This window comes from Capricornis sumatraensis, chromosome 8 (genome assembly GCF_032405125.1).
Source record: "Capricornis sumatraensis isolate serow.1 chromosome 8, serow.2, whole genome shotgun sequence".
Taxonomy (NCBI): Eukaryota; Metazoa; Chordata; class Mammalia; order Artiodactyla; family Bovidae; genus Capricornis; species Capricornis sumatraensis.
In genome coordinates this window covers 95,109,225-95,127,041 of record NC_091076.1, presented here as the reverse complement: position 1 = coordinate 95,127,041, position 17,817 = coordinate 95,109,225, and the positions used below count along the sequence as shown (strand labels likewise).

Below are 17,817 nucleotides of genomic sequence, written 5' to 3'. Positions count from 1 at the left end.
CAAGTGAATAAATAGATTTTCTAAATGCAGTAGGACTCAGTGGCAAGGCCAGCAAAATTCAAGCTCTGCCTTCCAGTGCCACGCTGTCACTGGGAAACAGTTGCAGAGCCAGGGACCACATTTCCCAGGCTCCCTTGTATCTCACTGTGGCTCCAGACAGATTTCTGAAAATAGACTGTGAGCAGATGTATGTGTACCACGTGTGCCAAGGCTTTTGAGATATGGTTATGCATTTTGTGGGGTTTCTTCCCCTCCCACTAGAGGGGTCCCAAGGATGACAGGCCAGGGGATGGTAGAGCCTCAGAATGCAAAAATCCTGGTCTCTAAACTCTTGTGTGGAAGAAACTACAAACCAAATGCTATAAACTATACACAAGTGAGATGGAAACACGCTGCATTTGTGGGGATGGGGTGGGGGTTACTTGTTACAGCAATTTGTTCTTTAGTCAATAAGCAGTGTTTAATTCTTTTCAACCCCATGGACTATCGCCCGCCAGGCTCCTCCCTCCATGGGATTTCCCAGCAAGAACACTGGAATGGTTGTCACTTCCTTCTCCAGGGGATCTTCTTGACCCAGGGATCAAACCTGAGTCTCCTACATTGGCAGGCAGATTCTTTACCACTGAGCCACCAGTGAACCCCGAGCACTGTCTTGACAGTGAAAGTCGCTCAGTCGTGTCCAATTCTTTGGGACCCTATGGACTATAAAGTCCATGGAATTCTCTAGACCAGAATACCGGAGTGGGTAGCCTTTCCCTTCTCCAGGGGATCTTCCCAACCCAGGGATTGAAGCCAGGTCTCCCGCATTGCAGGCAGATTCTTTACCAGCTGAGCCACAGGGGAAGCCCAAGAATACTGGAGTGGGTAGCCTAATCCTTCTCCAGGGGATCTTCCTGACTCAGGAATCAAACTGGGGCCTCCTGCACTGCAGGCGGATTCTTTACCAAGTGAGGTATCAGGGAAGCCCTTAAAGGAAGTAAGTATACCTTCCTGTGAAGGGGAGTCGGGAGCACTGTGGGGAGTACAGAGGGGTGATGGCTCCCCTCCTTGGCACTGCCACTGTCCCCCACCCACAGCCATTTTGCCCAGCATCCGGGCAGCTCCCGTGCATCCCGCCCTTCCCACAGCCTTCCCCATGAAACAGGGACAAGACCCAGGATGGGTGGAGCTTGGGCTTATCCAGTTTTTTCCTTAGGAAAAAAAAATCTTTGAAATCTTTCCTCAGAGCACGAGTTGGAAGTTTTGGCCCTTGTGAGAGGTGTGGGCAGCTGACTCTATAATTGGGTGGGGCGACATTAAGAAATGGGGTGGGAGAAGCCATGGAGGGTGGGGGCTGCCCTGGGAAAGCCAGCCCAGAAGTTTGGCAGTTTTGAGCAGACTAAATCCCAGGTATTTCAAGCCTCTCTCTCCTCCTTGCCGGCTGGGCCAGTGAAGGACACATTTTCTCATAGAGAGGGCAGAATATGCCACTTGTACCACCAAGGCCAGCTTACCTGTCCACAAAGGGCCATGCTCAGCCCAGGCTGAGCTAGTTGAGCTAGTTGAATGATGTTGGGGAGGAGAACGCAAGAGCAATTTCCCAAGGATGCTTGGCACTGCCCTGCCTTCCCTTCCCAGGAGGGTAGTAAGGAAGGACGTCCCTTCTCAGGAACAGGACCGAGAAAGGAAATCAGTCTTCCACGCTATGCTGTGCCTCTCTTCCTCCCATTACATGGCCACGGTATTCTTGACCCTCTCAGACCCTCTGCAATTCCCTGTAAATAAATAGCACCACCCTACCCCCATTTCCCACACCTAGGCTCTCCTGTGGGTTGTCTTTTCTGTCACTGTTCTGGCACTCAGCTCTGCTGCCAACAATGGAAAATGAAATTTGAAAAATTTCCATTTGCAGTAGCTTTTTTTTTTTTTTTTTTTGGCTGTGATTATAACTCTCCCCACCCCCCCTAAAATACAGGCAATATATTATCTCATATAAAGACAAATTCAGAGTTAGGACAGTTCTAGGTTAGTAAATTTAGCAGCTTAACAATATTATCTATCAGGAACCTGGTTCTTTCTACCTCTCCACCATTCCTTCTTCAGCAAGCTGCTATATCTCCTTAGGATGACTAACCTCATATGACTTTAACCTTTTGATCTTAGTTCCCCAACTAGGGATCGAACCCTGGCTCCCTACAGTGGAAGCACAGAGTCCCAATCACTGGACCACCAGGGAAATCCTTGCAATAGAATTTTTAAAAACAATATTAACTACTTTGGGAAATTTTTCACAAATTATGTGTAAGACCTCAGCACTGAAGTCTACAAAATATGGCTGAGGAAAAAATATATATATATATTGCTGAGAGAAATTCCACAAGTCCTAAAGAAATGGAGTGCTATATTCATGGATTGGAAGACTCGATATTGTTGAGATGTCAGTTCCCTCCAAGATGATTTTTAGATGCAGTTCAATCTCAATCATAATCCCAGCAGATTCTTTCCTAAAAATTGACATGTTGATTCTAAAATTTTTTATGGGAATGCAAAGGACCTAGGATATTCAAAGCATCTTAAAAGGAAGAACAAAGTGGAGAATTTGCCTACCTGTCATTATGAATTACAAGACTACAGTAATTGAGACATTGCAGCACTATCATAAGGATAAATGACAATGGAATAGAAAACAGAAATAGACCCACAATTAAGCAGACATTTGATTTTTTTTATAAAGTCACCAAAGCAATCCAAAGGGGAAAGGGAAGTCTTTTTAATGATTCATTTTAGAACAACTGAAAATTAATATAAAAAATTAATTATTCCCTCCCTCACACCATTCATAAAACTTGATTTGCAATGAATCATAGACTTCAATCAAAAGTTAAAATTCTACAAGAAAATATAGGAGAATATCTTTGAGACTTGGAGGTAGGTATAAAGGTATCTTTAAAAAGATAATAGAAAGAAATAACTTTTTTTAAAGTTATGGAACCCTTCACGAATTTGCATGTCATCCTTGCTCAGGGGCCATGCTAATCTCATTATCATTTCAATTTTAGTATATGTGCTACCAAAGTGAGCATGAAATGACTACTTTTTAAAAGTTTGAAGAATTAGACTTCACAAAAATGAAATCTGCTCATCAAAATACACCATTTGGTGTAGTATAGACAAGACTTCCATCAGTTCAGTCATTCAATCATGTCTAACTCTTTTCAACCCCATAAACTGCAGCACGCCAGGCTTCCCTGTCCATTACCACTTCCCAGAGCTTACTCAAACTCATGTCCATTGAGTCAGTGATGCCATCCAACCATCTCATCCTCTGTTGTCCCCTTCTCCTCCTGCCTTCAATCTTTCCCAGCATCAGGGTCTTTTCCAGTGAGTCAGTTCTTTGCATCAGGGGGCCAAAGTATTGGAGTTTCAGCTTCAGCATCAGTTCTTCCAATGAATATTCAGGACTGATTTCCTTTAAGATGGACTGGTTTGATCTCCTTGTAGTCCAAGTGACGTTCAAGAGTCTTCTCCAGCACCGCAGTTCAAAAGCATCAATTCTTCAGCGCTCAGCTTTCTTTATAGTCCAACTCTCACATCCATACATGACTACTGGAAAAACCATAGCTTTGACTACATGGACCTTTGTTGACAAAGTACTGTCTCTGGTTTTTATTATGCTGTCTGGGTTGGTCACAGCTTTTCTTCCAAGGAGCAAGTGTCTTTTAATTTCATGGCTGCAGTCACCATCTGCAGTGATTTTGGAGCCCCCAGAAATAAAATCTGTCACTATTTCTACTGTTTCCCCATCTATTTGCCATGAAGTGAATACCATGAAGATAGTCATTCCTTTCTCCAGGGGATCTTCCCAAACCAGGGATCAAACCTGGGTCTCCCGCACTGCTGGCGGGTTCTTTACCAGCTGAGCCACCAGGGGAGCCTAGACAAGACTTAGGCTGTGAGAAAATATTTGCAAAATGTATTTGACAAAGGACTTGCAGAATATGTAAAGAATCCCTACAACCCAATAAAAAATAAAATCCCAATTTTTAAAATAAAGATTTGAATAAAAACTTAATAAAGGGAGATATACAGATGGCCAAGAATCACATGAAAAACTGCTTAGCATCATTCATCATTGGGAAAATGCAAAATAAAACCCTCAACGACACCGATACACACCTACCAGAATAACAAATTAAAGACTGACAACATCAAATGTTGACAAAGAGGTGGAGCAGTCAGAACTCTCAGACATTGTTGGTAAGGATATAAAATGGTACAACCACTTTGGATAAAGATCTGGCAGTTTCTTAAAACAAAAGCCACCTATGATCCAGCAGGTTCACTTCTAGCTATTTAACGAAGAGAAATGAAAGTATGTGTCCTCAAAACAACTCATACAAAAGTGTTCACAGACACTTTATTCATAATCTCTGAAAACTAGAAATAGTTCCAGTGACTATCAACAGAATAATACATAATTCTTCTGTTATATTCGTATAATGGGACGTGACTTAGCAATAAAATGGGATTAATTACCAATACGCTCAACATCATGAATAAATCTCCCATTTTGCCAAGAGGAAAAACCTAGACATGAAGAGTACCTATAATATGATTTTAATTATATGAAGTACTGGAACAGCAAAACTAATCTAGGATGGGGAGAATACCTAGGTGGGGAGAGGAAGGGACCCACTAGGAATGAGAACAGAGAACTTTCTGGGGTGATGGTGATATACTGTATCTTGACAGAGGTTTGAGTTTTATAGGTACAGGCAACTGTCAAAATTCATCTAATATATTAATATAATTAAGATTTGTGCCTTTTCTATGGGTTTCCCAGGTGACTCAGTGGTAAGGTTCAATCCCTGAGTGGCGCAGATCCCCTGTAAAAGGAAATGGCAATCCACTCCAGTATTCTTGCCTGGAAAATTCCATGGACAGAGGAGCCTGGCAGGACAAGATAAACAAATATTGAACTTCAGTTAATTATATACATCCTAAAGTGTTTAGGGGTAAATTATGCTAATGTCTGCAATTTTCCTTGAAATGGTTTAAGAATTCTTTCTCTTTTTGTTTGTTTTTTGTTTCATCCATGCCGTATGGCTTGCAGGATCTTAGTTCCCAATCAGGGATTGAACCCAGGCCTGCAGCAGTGAAAGCACAGAGTGCTAACCACTGTGCCGGCATGCATGCTAAGCTGCTTCTGTCGTGTCCAACTCTGTGTGACCCTATGGACTGTAGCCCTCCAGGCTCCTCTATCCATGGGATTCTCCAGGCAAGAACACTGGAGTGGGTTGCTAACCACTGTACTGCCAGGGAATTCCCTCAAAAACAAATTTTAATGGAGGGATAGGTGAATAGGTGGGTGGGTGGATGGATGGATGGATGGAGGGATGGATGGATGGAAAGGAAGAGAAAGAGAGAGATGCACAGATACATGATTAAACAGAATGAAATGTTAATTGTAGAACCTCAGTGGTAGGTATGTGAAAACTCATATGCAATTCTTTTTCAAATTTTCTGTATATTTAAAATTTTTCATAATAAAATGTTTTGGGGAAAAAAGGCAAATAAATCTTCATCAACCCAGTCTGGACTAATTTCCCTCTTTCTAAAAGACCACTGAGCTCCACACCCTTAGTCACATCATTCACTGAAAATCATTGTTGAGCCACCATCACTCAGACACTCATCCCAATCTACCCAATCCCTCTCCTCCCTTTTCCAAACCCTCCCCCCGGGCTCTCTGGAACTCCCACTCTACCAGTTCTGGAAATCTCCCTCCACTTCCTGGCCCTAATGGAAACCAAGCTCTCCCCTGAGATACTGCTTCCTGCTCAAGAAGAAGCTATATTTTCTCTTATATTCCAAGTACCTCAGAGCTGGGAGGTGTAGGGTGGGGTGTTAATTTCCCTCATTCCCCATGACTCCTTCAAAGTCATCTTTCTTCCTTCCTCCCTTAAAAACTCGGGTTCTGGACTTCCCCAGTGGTCCAGGAGTTAGGAATCCGCCTGCCAAGGCAGGGAAGGCAGATTTGATCCCTGGGCCAGGAAGGTCAGATCTTCCTGGTGTGTTCCTTGTGAACTGGGTGTCCCCTGGTGTGTCCCCTGCACTGGGCTTCCCTGGTGGCTCAGTGGTAAAGAATCTGCCTGCAGTGCAGGAGATTTGCGGGAGATATGAGTTCCATCCCTGGGTCAGGAAGATCACCTGGAGAAGGAAATGTCCACCCACTCCAGCATTCTTGTCTAGAGAATGCCATGGACAGAGGAGACTCGAGGGCTATAGACCATGGGGTCACAAAGGGTCAGACACAACTGAGCAACTAAACAACCACCACCAGGAAGATTCCATGTGGCGTGGGGCAACTAAGCTCATGCACCATAACTACTGAGCCCCAACACTAGAGCCAGTGCTCCACAGCAACAGAAGCCACTGCCGCTAGAGAAAGCCTGAGCGCAGCAACAGAGACCCAGCGCAGCCAAAGGAAAAAAAAAAATCCCTCTGGTTTCTTCTACGTTCGAACCAACTAGCTAACCCTTTATGCCTCTCCCCAGTGGGCCCACCTGCCTCCTGACCAACCTCCTAGTTCACTGGAAACTCTAGCTTCAGGCTGGGCCCATGGGTCACTCCTACACCCTGTGACCTCACCATCCACAGAGGTGACATTAAAAAAAAATAAAATGTCTATTTGGCTGAACCAGGTGTTAGTTGCTACATGCAGGCTCTTTAGTTGTGGCGTGCAAACTCTTGGTTGCAGCATATGGGCGCTACTTCCCTGATCAGGGATCAGACCCTGGCCCCCTGCACTGGGAGGGTGGAGTCTTAGCTGTTGGATCACCAAGGAAGTCCCAGGGATGACTTTTCAACTCTCTGGCCTCTCTGTTACTTGACCTCCTCACCTCCAGAGGTATTTGCCTCCACACCATCCCAGTCACTCACTCCCCAGGCACATTCTAGACGTTGTCCCAGCTCTGACATCTGCATTTCAGGCATCCCGCCATCAGATAGCATCTCCCTTCCCTCCAGCTCTGACTCCTCCCACTGCACCAATGCTTTACCATCTCCAATCCGACCGTTCCATCATTTTTCCTCCACAGCCTCCTTTCTTATTTCTTTCCTTCCTTCCTAACAAAATATCCTGCCTCCTTTTCCTGATTTGGTTTTTCCTGTAGCATTTGCTACCTTCTAATACCAAGAAACCCCAGAGAAGGGCACAGCAACCTACTCCAGTGTTCTTGCCTGGAGAATCCCGTGGGCAGAGGAGCCTGGAGGGCTACAGTCCATAGGGTTGCAGTGTCAGACACGACTGAGCGACTAAGCATGAGCAATACCAATGAAACCTACTTATTCATTTTATTGTTGACTTTCTCCATCCAGGAGAACGTATGCTCCATGAGGTGTTCTTGCCTGTTTAATCACTGCTATAACCTCAGCACCTAGAACAGGGCCATGGCTTGCAGTAGGTGCTCAATGGAGGCCTGTAAAGAGAAAGGAAAAAAATGAAGAGAGAGTGGGCCAAGGGGAGACAGCTTTAATTAGAAAACAGAAGCAAGCCCTCAGGAGCACCGTCCCCGTCCCACTTCCCCTCCTGAACCATGTTCTCCCACTCCTTGTGACAACTGGAAGTGTCCCCACTCCTTGCCAAGATCACTTGCTCCACAAGGGCTCTGGATGCCATCTCTCCTCAGCTTCTCAAGAACTGGACTTCTGGACTTCCCTGGTGGTCCAGCGGCTAACACTCTGAGCTACCAATGCAGGGGGCCCAGGTTCAATCCCTGGTCAGGGAACTAGAGCCCAAATGATGCAACTAAAGAGTTCAAATTCTGCAACGAAGATCAAAGATACTGCGTGCTGCAACTAAGTAAGATCCAAGGCAGCCAAATAAATAAACAGATATTTTAAAACAAAAAGAAAGAAAGGAAAAAAGAACCGACTCCTGAACTATTCTACCCTCTCTGTCATCTCTAAATTCTCCTTCTGAACGAAATCATTTCACTCACCTCTACCATCTCCCATCTTTTCAAATTCCTCTTTTTACATCAGATGCATATCCAACTACTGTGCCATTTCTTTGCTCTTTCTGCCTTGATTCCCATTCATTTTCAACCCACGTTAGCAGACATCTCAGCCCAGGAAGTGATATTTGGGATGGGCAATCACGTGCCAGGACAAAATGGAAAAACGTAAAAAGGCTGGGTCCCCAGTGATGCTGAGAAAGACAGGACTAGCCCTGGACAACCCGCCTCCAGGCTTCCATTTGGTGTGAGCGAATAGAGTTCTACCTTGTTTAAGCCATCGGTATTTTGGGTTTTTCTTCGTATCAACAGAGTGGATCCTAAATGATAGGTCTTTTTTTTTTTTTTTTTTTTAGAATTTATTTTAAAAAAGGGTTTTGGACTGTGCTGGGTCTTCATTGCTGCATGTAGACTGTCTCTAGTTGCGGCAAGCGGGGCTACTCTTCGTGTCGGTGCTCCAGCTTCTCATCACGGTGGCTTTTCTTGTTGCGGAACACAGGCTGTAGATGCACAGGCTTCAGTAACTGACGTGAGTAGGCTCAGTAGCTGTGGTTCCCAGGTTAGCTGCTCTGGGCATGTGGGATCTTCCCAGACCAGGGATCAAACCAGGGTCCCTTGCATTGCAAGGTGGATTCTTAACCACTGGCCCACTAGGGAAGCCCCAAAGATGGATTTTATCTCTCCTCTGATTCTCCAGGCCAATGGCTCTATTTCTTTTCTTCAAAATGCTTTGCAAACACAGATTCTAAAGAAATGTTTCTTGGAGTAAATGAGATCTGGAAAATTAGGCAGAGGTGTCAAACCAGAGGACCACATGGAGCACTCGCCTAGGGTTTGCAACCAGGGTTCCTCTGTTAGGTCCACCAGTTTGTGGTCATGGTGGACTGAGCAAGGCAAGGGAAAACATACTGAGGAAGTAAGAGGAAGTGAGAAGCTGCAGGTTTGATTCATACTTGGTTTCATTCTGTTTGTGTCTAAGCTGATGAACTTTATCAGTCAGAGGGTGTGATGGAGTTCCACTTATAGGTTTCTTTTCTTTTTGCAGCAGCTTGATATAATTCACATATTATACCATTCACCCATATAGAGTGTACAACTCAGTGGTTTTTAGTATATTCACAGACTTGTGCAACCAACACCACGGTCAATTTTAGAACATTTTCATCACCTCAGAAAGAAACCCTGTACCCTTTAGCAGTTGTTCCCCATTTCACCACCCTACCCCAACCCTAAGCAAATGCTAATCTACTGTCTGTCTCTATAGACTTACTTATTCTGGAAATTTCACAGAAACGGATCATACAATATGTGACCTTTTGTGTCTGGCTCCTTTCCCTTTGTGTCTGGCTCCTTTCCCTTTGTAGAATGTTTTCAAAGTTCATCCATGTTGTAGCATGAATCAGTACTTCATTCCTTTCCATTGTTGAACAATATTCTAAATTTCATTGTATGGCTATGTCATGTTTGTTTATCCACTCATTAGTTGATGGACATTTGGTTGTTCCTCAGTTTTGAGCTGATATGAATAATACTGCTGAAAACAGTCATGCACGAGTTTTTGTGTGATTGTATGTTTTTAATCCTGTGTGCATAACTAGGAATGGAACTCCTGGATTATATGGTAGCCCTGTGTTTACCCTTTTAAGGAACTCACCCCTCTGGCCAATAACTGCTGTGATGCCATCTATCAGAGGTTTGTCGGGGCCTCCATCAGGATTAGAGTTTTTAGCTGTTTTCCGAAGTCGCTGCACCATCAATTGTGTTCCCACCAGTAGTGTTATTTCCCCACACCTCACCAACAGTTATTATCTGTTGTTACTGTTAGTATCCTAGTGGGTGAGAAGTCATATCTCATTATGGTTTTGATTTGCATTTATTTCTCTTATGATTATGATGTTGAGCAGCTTTTCATGCATTTATTGCCCATTTGCATGTTTTTTTTTTTTTTTTGCAGGAAAATGTCTATTCAGGTCTTCTGCTTATTTTTAACTGGGTTGTCTGTCTTTTCATTATTGGATTATGATTTGCAAATATTTTCTCCCATCCTACGGGTTGTCTTTCACTTTCTTGATGGTATCCTTTGAAGCATAACAGTTTTAATTTTGATGAAATCCAACTTATCTATTTTCTTCTTCTGTTGCTTCTGCTTTGGTGCTGTATTTAAGAAACTAGTGCCTAATCTGGGGTCATGAAAATGTGTCCCTATGGTACGTCACAAGAGTTTTATAGGTTTTTTGTTGTTATTGTTATTGTCATTGATCACTATTTTTTTTTAATTGAAGTATAATTGCTTTACAATGTGGTGTCAGTTTCTGCTGTACAACAAAGTGGGTCAGCTAGAGGAGTGCGAGGGACTGTATATACGTATATAGATACACACACACACACACACACTGCCTCCCTCGTGTTCCTCCCTCCCACCCTCTAGGCCATCACAGAGCACAAGCTGAGCTCCCCGTGCAGCAGCAGCTCACTAGCCGGCTGTCACACACACGGTAGTGTATACGCCAATGTCACTCCCTCAACTCGCCCCACCCTCCTCTTCCCCCTCTGTGCCCACAAGTCTGTCCTTGGAGTCTCTATCCCTACCTTACAAACAGACTCATTCAGTACCATTTCTCTAGATTGCATATATATACATTAATATACTAGATTTGTTTTTCTGACTTACTTCACTTTGTATGATAGACTCTAGGTTCATCCACATCATTACAAATAACCAAATTGTGTTCCTTTTTATGGTCTTGCTGCTGCTGCTGCTGCTGCTGCTGCTGCTAAGTCACATCAATTGTGTCCGACTCTGTGTGACCCCATAGACGGCAGCCCACCAGGCTCCCCCGTCCCTGGGATTCTCCAGGCAAGAACACTGGAGTGCGTTGCCATTTCCTTCTCCAATGCATGAAAGTGAAAAGTGAAAGTGAAGTCACTCAGTCGCATCCGACTCTTAGTGACCCCATGGACTGCAGCCTACCAGGCTCCTCCGTCCATGGGAGTTTCCAGGCAGGAGTACTGGAGTGGGGTGCCACTGCCTTCTCCATTTTATGGTCTTGGCTCTTACATTTAAGCCTTTGATTCATTTTTAGCTCACTCTTATATAATGTATGAGGTAGGGATCCAATTTCATTCTTTTGTATGTGGATATCCAGTTGTTCCAGCACCACTTGATGAAATTCTTCCCCCAGTGAATTGCTTTGGTATCCATGTCAAAAATCAATTGACCATAAATGATTTATTTCTGGACTCTCAATTCTATTCCATTGATCTCTATGTCTATCCTTATGCCAGTACCACATCATCTTGACTACTGCAGCTTTGTACCAAATTTTGAAATTAAGAAGTACAAGTTCTCCAACATTATTCTTTTTCAAAATAGTTTTGACTTCTGAACCCCTTAAATTTTCATACTAATTTAGAATCAGTTTTTGGAAATAAGACAGCCGAGACTTCAATAAGAACTGCGTTGAATCTAAAAATAAATTTACCATCTCAACAATGTTAAATATTCTAACCCACAAATAGGGGATATCTTTTCACTTATTAAAGAAATTAGATCTTCTTTAACATCTTTCAGCAATGTTTTGTAGTTTTCAAGAGTATGAAGTTTGCACTTCTTTTTTTAGGTTTATTTTTGGCCTCACCCCAGGACAGGCAGGATCTTAAGTTCCCCAGCCAGGGATCGAATGCAAACCCCTTGCAAAGGAAGTGTGGAGTCTTAACCCCTGGACAGCCAGGGAAGTCCCTGCACTTATTTTGTTTTCCTAAGTAATTTATTCTTTTTTATGCTATTGTCAATGGAATTATTTTCTTTATGTTCAGATGGTTCATTACAACTGTATAGAAATACCATTGATTTTTGTATTTGAAATCTTATTATGCTTGCTTATTAGTTCTACTAGTTTTTTAGTGGATTCCTTAGGATTTTCTATATAAAAGATCATGGTACCTGAGAATACAGATACTTTTACTTCTTCTTTTCCAATATGGATGCCTTTTATTTCATTTTCTTCCCTAACTGCCCAGGCTAAAGCCTTCAAATCCTCCAAATGGGGGATTTTTGAACAGCTTTTTTGAGGTATAATTGATATATAATTTCTTTAATGCATACAGTTTGATAAATTTGGACGCACTGATGAATTGCATACACCCTTGAAATCATCACTGCTGCTGCTGCTTCTAAGTTGCTTTAGTTGTATCTGACTCTTTGCTACCCAATGGACCATAGCCCGCCAGGCTCCTCTGTCCATGGGACTCTCCAGGCAAGAATACTGGAGTGGGTTGTCATGTCCTCTTCCAGGGGATCTTCCAGACCCAGGATCAAACTCGAGTCTCTTACGTCTCCTGCATTGGCAGGCAGGTTCTTCACCACCAGCACCACATAGGAAGCTCAACCATCACTGTGGTCAAGGTAATAAATCTCCAAAAGTTCCTTCCTGGATTTTTGTTTTATTTTGTCTGTGTGTGTGTGTGGTAAGGACACTGAACATGAATAAAATCTACCCTCTTTACAAAGTTTTAAGTAAACAATGTTGTTGTTTAGCCACTAAGTTGTGTCCAACGTTTTTGCGACCCCGTAGACTGTAGCTCGCCAGACTCCTCTGTCTATGGGATTTCCCAGGAGAGAATACTGGAGTGAGTTGCCATTTCCTTCTCCAGGGGATCTTCCCCACCCAGGAGTTGAACCTGTGTCTCCTGCATTGGCAGGCGGGTTCCTTACTACTGAGCCATCAGGGAAGCCACATACAACATGTTAACTCCAGGCACCACGTTGTACAGCAAGTCTCTAGAATTTAGTCATCTTGCATAACTGAAACTTTATGCCCATTGAACAACAACTCCCTATTTCCCCTCCCTCAGCCCCTGGCAACCACCATTCTACACTTTGCTGAGTACAGTGTTGAATAGAAAAGGCAAAAGTGATCATATTTGTTTTGTTCCTGATCTCAGAGGAACAGTTTGATAAATTTGGACACACTGATGAATTGCACACACCCATGAAATCATCACTGCTGCTGCTGCTTCTAAGTTGCTTTAGTTGTGTCTGACTCTTTGCTACCCAATGGACCATAGCCCGCCAGGCTATGATTCAGTCTTTCACCATTAAAAAAAACCTACTGTGGGGTTTTCATAGATTCCTTTTATCAAGTTATGGAAATTCTTTATTATTGCTAGCTTGAGTGTTTTTGTCATGAAGGGACGTTGGATTTTGTCAAATGCTTTTTTTGTATGTATTGACATAATCATATGCTTTTTGTTTTTAATTCTTTTGGTATGATATATTAATTAATTTGGGGATGATAAACCAATCTTGAATTTTTAGGGTAAATCCCACTTGGTCATGATGTATAATCCTTTTGACATGTTGCTGGATTTAGTTTGCTAGCATTTGGATGAGGATATTTTTCATGTATATTCATGATCTATATTGGTCTGCAGTTTTCGTGTGGTGTCTTTGCCTGGTTTTGTTATTAGCACAATACTAGCCTCATAGAATGAGTTGGAATTGTCTAGGTTTCTTTTTCACTCATCTTTTGGTCAAGTTTATCTCTTGATCTTTACAGTATTCTGAGAAAATAGCCAAGGCCTAGGAAGGTTTATCTGGGGTTCTTAACTTGAGTATGCATCACGATCAACTGGGAGCTTGTTCAAAGCAAATTCCTGGAGCATGGCTCCAGAGACTCACTCAGGAGGTTTGCAGGAGGACAAGTGACTCTGTATTTCTAACAAACATTCCCCTAGAGCGTCTGAGATGAGGCTCTCTCACTTCAATTCAAGAAACACTGATAAAATTGCCCAAGCTGATCCAGATTAGTAGCCTCAGAAGCTAAGCTAAGAAAGTAATGTTTCCTTTTCCTTGAAATATTTTTTAAAATATGTATTTATTTGTTTTGGCTATGCCAGGTCTTAGTTGCAACACGTGGGATCTAGTTCCCTGACCAGGAATTTATCCCCCTTCATTGGGAGCACAGAGTCCTAGCCACTGGACCACCAGGGAAGTCCCATGAAAGTAATGTAGGAGTCTCAGAGCCTTCAGAGTGTTCATGTCCCTCATGAATATCTAAAGGGGAAGTAAAGTACGCACTGTTTCCCACACTTATTGTCCACAAAACCTTTTATTTGGTGAGGAGCAACACACAGAACTGATGTTCCATAGAGCATTCTCTGGGAAACACTGCCCCCAGAATTACTCAAATGTCCCTCTGAACTCTCAGGGAGCTTTGTTCTAAACACTCACCCCTCTGGCCAGCAGTTGCTTGTATATGTGTGGCTGTGTCAGAGGTCTGTCCAAGCTTCAATTAGGGTTAGATAAATTAGGTATTTGCCTCAAGAGCGAAGTTTCAGGAAGTGCCAAAAACTCAATAATCAAGATAAATTATTATTTAGAGGAAATCTAGAGGATGGGTCGACCAGATAGCCCATCAGTCAGTCCATGGGGTATGAGGGGGAATAATAGTGTGGGAGGGGGGGCTTAATGATCACTGTGTATAGGACCAAGAGCCAGGGTCTGTCCAGATGGGGTCAAGTCCCAGAGCAGCAGGATAATGGAGCCAGGTCTGTTGTTTGTCTCCCCCATGGACTGTGACCCTTTCCAGAGTGGGAGCAAGTCTTTCTCACCTCTGAACCCCATTCTGAATCCCCAGTGCCTGAAGCACAAACTGGTAAGGCTACGTTTCCTCACCTCCTAACTCTTCCTTGAGCATCTAACCTAGAGTTCAACACAAGGAGATTCAGCCACTTCATATTTTGAGGTGACTGAAAGCTTCCCCAGGCTATCTGAGCTGTCTTCATGATGGTGCCTCACTTTGGACGGGCTCCCAAATCTGAACTGGGGAGAGAGGGGCTGGGTGCCAGAAAATTTCTGGGAAAAGTCTGTCCTTTCCCAAATACCCTTCCTCTTTGTGTCCGACAGAGCTTGACCTCAATGTGCAAGTTCTAACATTCAAAAAACTTGGGCTGATTGGGCTGACGCTAGATGTTTGTGATTTGTGCAATCATCATGGGCTGATTGGGCTCTGTGACAGGAAGGCCATCAGCCCTGACCTGGGAAAAAAATCTGAAAGCCAAGAGTGGTTGCCCAGGGGTACCTTCCTGGGGCCATCCTTTAGGCTGATTCCAGGCATTTCCCTACCTCAGCCATACTCACTGTCTCATTAAAATTGCTTTCTGGGGACTTACCTGGGGGTCCAGGGCTAAGACTCTGAGCTCCCAATGCAGGGGCCCCAGTTTGGATTCCTGGTCAGGGAACAAGATCCCAAATGCCACAACTAAAGATCCCGTATCCTGCAACTAAGACCAGATGCGGCCAAATAAATAAATATTAAAAAAATAAAATTGCTTCCTAGGCCTCCTGTCTCTTCCTTGGAACTTCCATTTCTTCTTTCTTCCAAGAACTATACAATCTTGTCAATTAATTGGTCGCCCCCGGAATAAGAACAAGGTTCCCTTTAAATATCTTTTGTCAAAATCATTACAGGGGCTCCATGTTGACCTGCTTAAGAGAGGAAACATGTTCACTCTCTTAGGCAACATCTAAGTAGATAAGCCTCCCGCTGATTATAGAAGATTCTCATCTATCCCATAAAAAGCTGATCCCCCATGACCTCTACTTATCAACACCTCATAAGTTTACTATGAGTTGCTTCATAACCTCAAAAGTACACTGATGGCTTCTGGGAATTCAGCTTTATAATAACTCAATCATGTTAAATAAACTTCAGGAAGCAGAGCAAGCTAGAATCCAGGGAATCTATGTGGGTGAGTGGGCTTTAGGATAGCTGGAAGGCTGGTTCTTAGGGATTGTGGAATTGGACCTAGCTTCAGAATGATGGCTTTCATAAGAATGTCACTTCATTGAGGGCTTACTGAGACCCAGGTTGGGGGAGAAGAGCGATCTATTCATATTTGTACAGTGGCAAAACTGAGGTTAAGATGTGGGTCTCAGGACTTCCCTGGGAGTCCAGGGGTTAAAAGACTGTGCCTTCCAATGCAGGGGGCACGGGTTCAATTCCTGGTCAGGGAACTAAGGTCCCATAAGCCAAGGGGTATGACCAAAAATTAAAAAAAAGAAAGAAAGAAAAACATGTGGGTCTCCAGACACCAGATTCTCTTTCCCTTTCTCTTTCAACTCCCAGGGCCCAGCCTCTCTGCTCAAATCCTCTTCCTGCTAGAAAGGCAGAAAAGACTCTGCCAGCTGACTGAGAGCATGTGTGAGATTCAGACATTTTCTCTCCTCAGTTCATCCTCTGCATTTTAAGCCATTTATTTTTATTGTGCCATGAAAGTCTTTGTGCTATGTCAAATGAACTTCAGGCAGGTGGGAAGGTGGCGGGGAGAAGGTAGGGGCCACCAGAGTCACACCTGGGGTAGGCAGCAGGTCTCACATTTGGTTGCATGTTAGAATCACTTGGGGCCATTCTAAAACTCCCGATGTCCTGGCCACACCCCAGATCCACTTCATCAGAATCTCTGGAATGGAAATCAGACGTTAGGATTTTTATTTTTTATCTGATATGGACCATGTTTTTAAGTCTTTATTGAATTTGCTACAATATTGCTTGTGTTTATGTTTTGGGTTTTTGGCCACAAGGCTTGCGGGATATATCTCCACACACCCACATAGAGGGGCTTCTCTGGTGGCTTAAGAATCTGCCTGCAATGCAAGAGACCATCTGCAATGCAGGAGATGGGGGTTTGATCCATGGATCCGGAAGATTCCCAGAAGAAGGAAATGGCAAACCACTCCAGTATTCCTGCCTGGGAAATCCCACAGACAGAGGAGCCTGATGGGCTACAGCCCATGGGGTCGCAAGAGTCGGACACGACCTAGCAACTAAACCACCACCACCACCACGCGCAGAGAGGGAGAGCGGGGGATTAGTATCTCAATTTTTTTTCATTAATGTCTTATCCATGGAAAAAATTAAAGTTAAAATTTAAGTAATGACTTACAACAGAACCCAGGTCTATAGGACTCCTAAGCTTATCTTCCAGCAAATAGTTGTTGATGTCATTATTCTATGGACTAATACTATATGCTTAGGACTTCACTGCTGGTCCAGTGGATAAGAATCTGCCCGTCAATGCAGGAGACATGAGTTGGATCCCTGGGCTGGGAAGATCCCACATGTCATGGAGCAACTAAGCCCAAACATTCCAACTACTGAGCCCGTAAACCTAGAGCCTGTGTTCTTCAACAGGAGGAGCCACCTCAATAAGATGCCCACGCACCACAATGAAGAGTAACCCCCCACTTGCCACAACTAGAAAAAGCCTGCACACAGCAATGAAGACCCAGCGCAGCCAAAAATTTTAAGAAAATCACTATATGTATAAATATAATAATGGTGTCAAGGAATATTTCCCACATGCCTCTTGTAGGCTGACCCTGAGCCAGGCGCTGTGTATAGAGTGGTGTGCAGGACCAGTCAGGGCCTGGCCGTCAGGGAGCTTACAACCCAGTGAGGCAGATGCCCTCAATCCAAAAACTCAACGCAAACACTGATGGACAGAAATAGGTCATTTCCAGATGCTGAAGGCTGGGAAGAATGTTGCAAGGAGGCTGGAATGGGAGTAACAAGCATCCGCCTGCTTCAGCCAGAGGGGCAGGAAGTGAGACATGGTGGAGGAGCCAGCTGGTTCCAGTGGGCAGGCGGCACAGTCCTGCTGGGCTGGGAGGCACACAAGCCAGGAGGGCCCCTGAGGGTTTCAGGCAGAACAGTGACAGGATCAGATTTGGGTCATTCACCACCACCACCACCACCCCGCCCAGCATTTCCTGTAGCTCAGACGGTTAAGAATTTGCTGGCAATACAGGAGACCTGGG

The 17,817-nt window shown here is 43.9% G+C and overlaps 1 non-coding gene across 1 annotated transcript; it reads right to left on the bottom strand.

The window, feature by feature from the left end:
- Nucleotides 1-2,958: 2,958 nt before the first annotated feature.
- On the bottom strand, nt 2,959-3,062 carry LOC138084842 (U6 spliceosomal RNA). Its single transcript, XR_011145250.1, has one exon. It is a non-coding gene; the product is annotated as a U6 spliceosomal RNA (small nuclear RNA).
- Nucleotides 3,063-17,817: the final 14,755 nt, after the last annotated feature.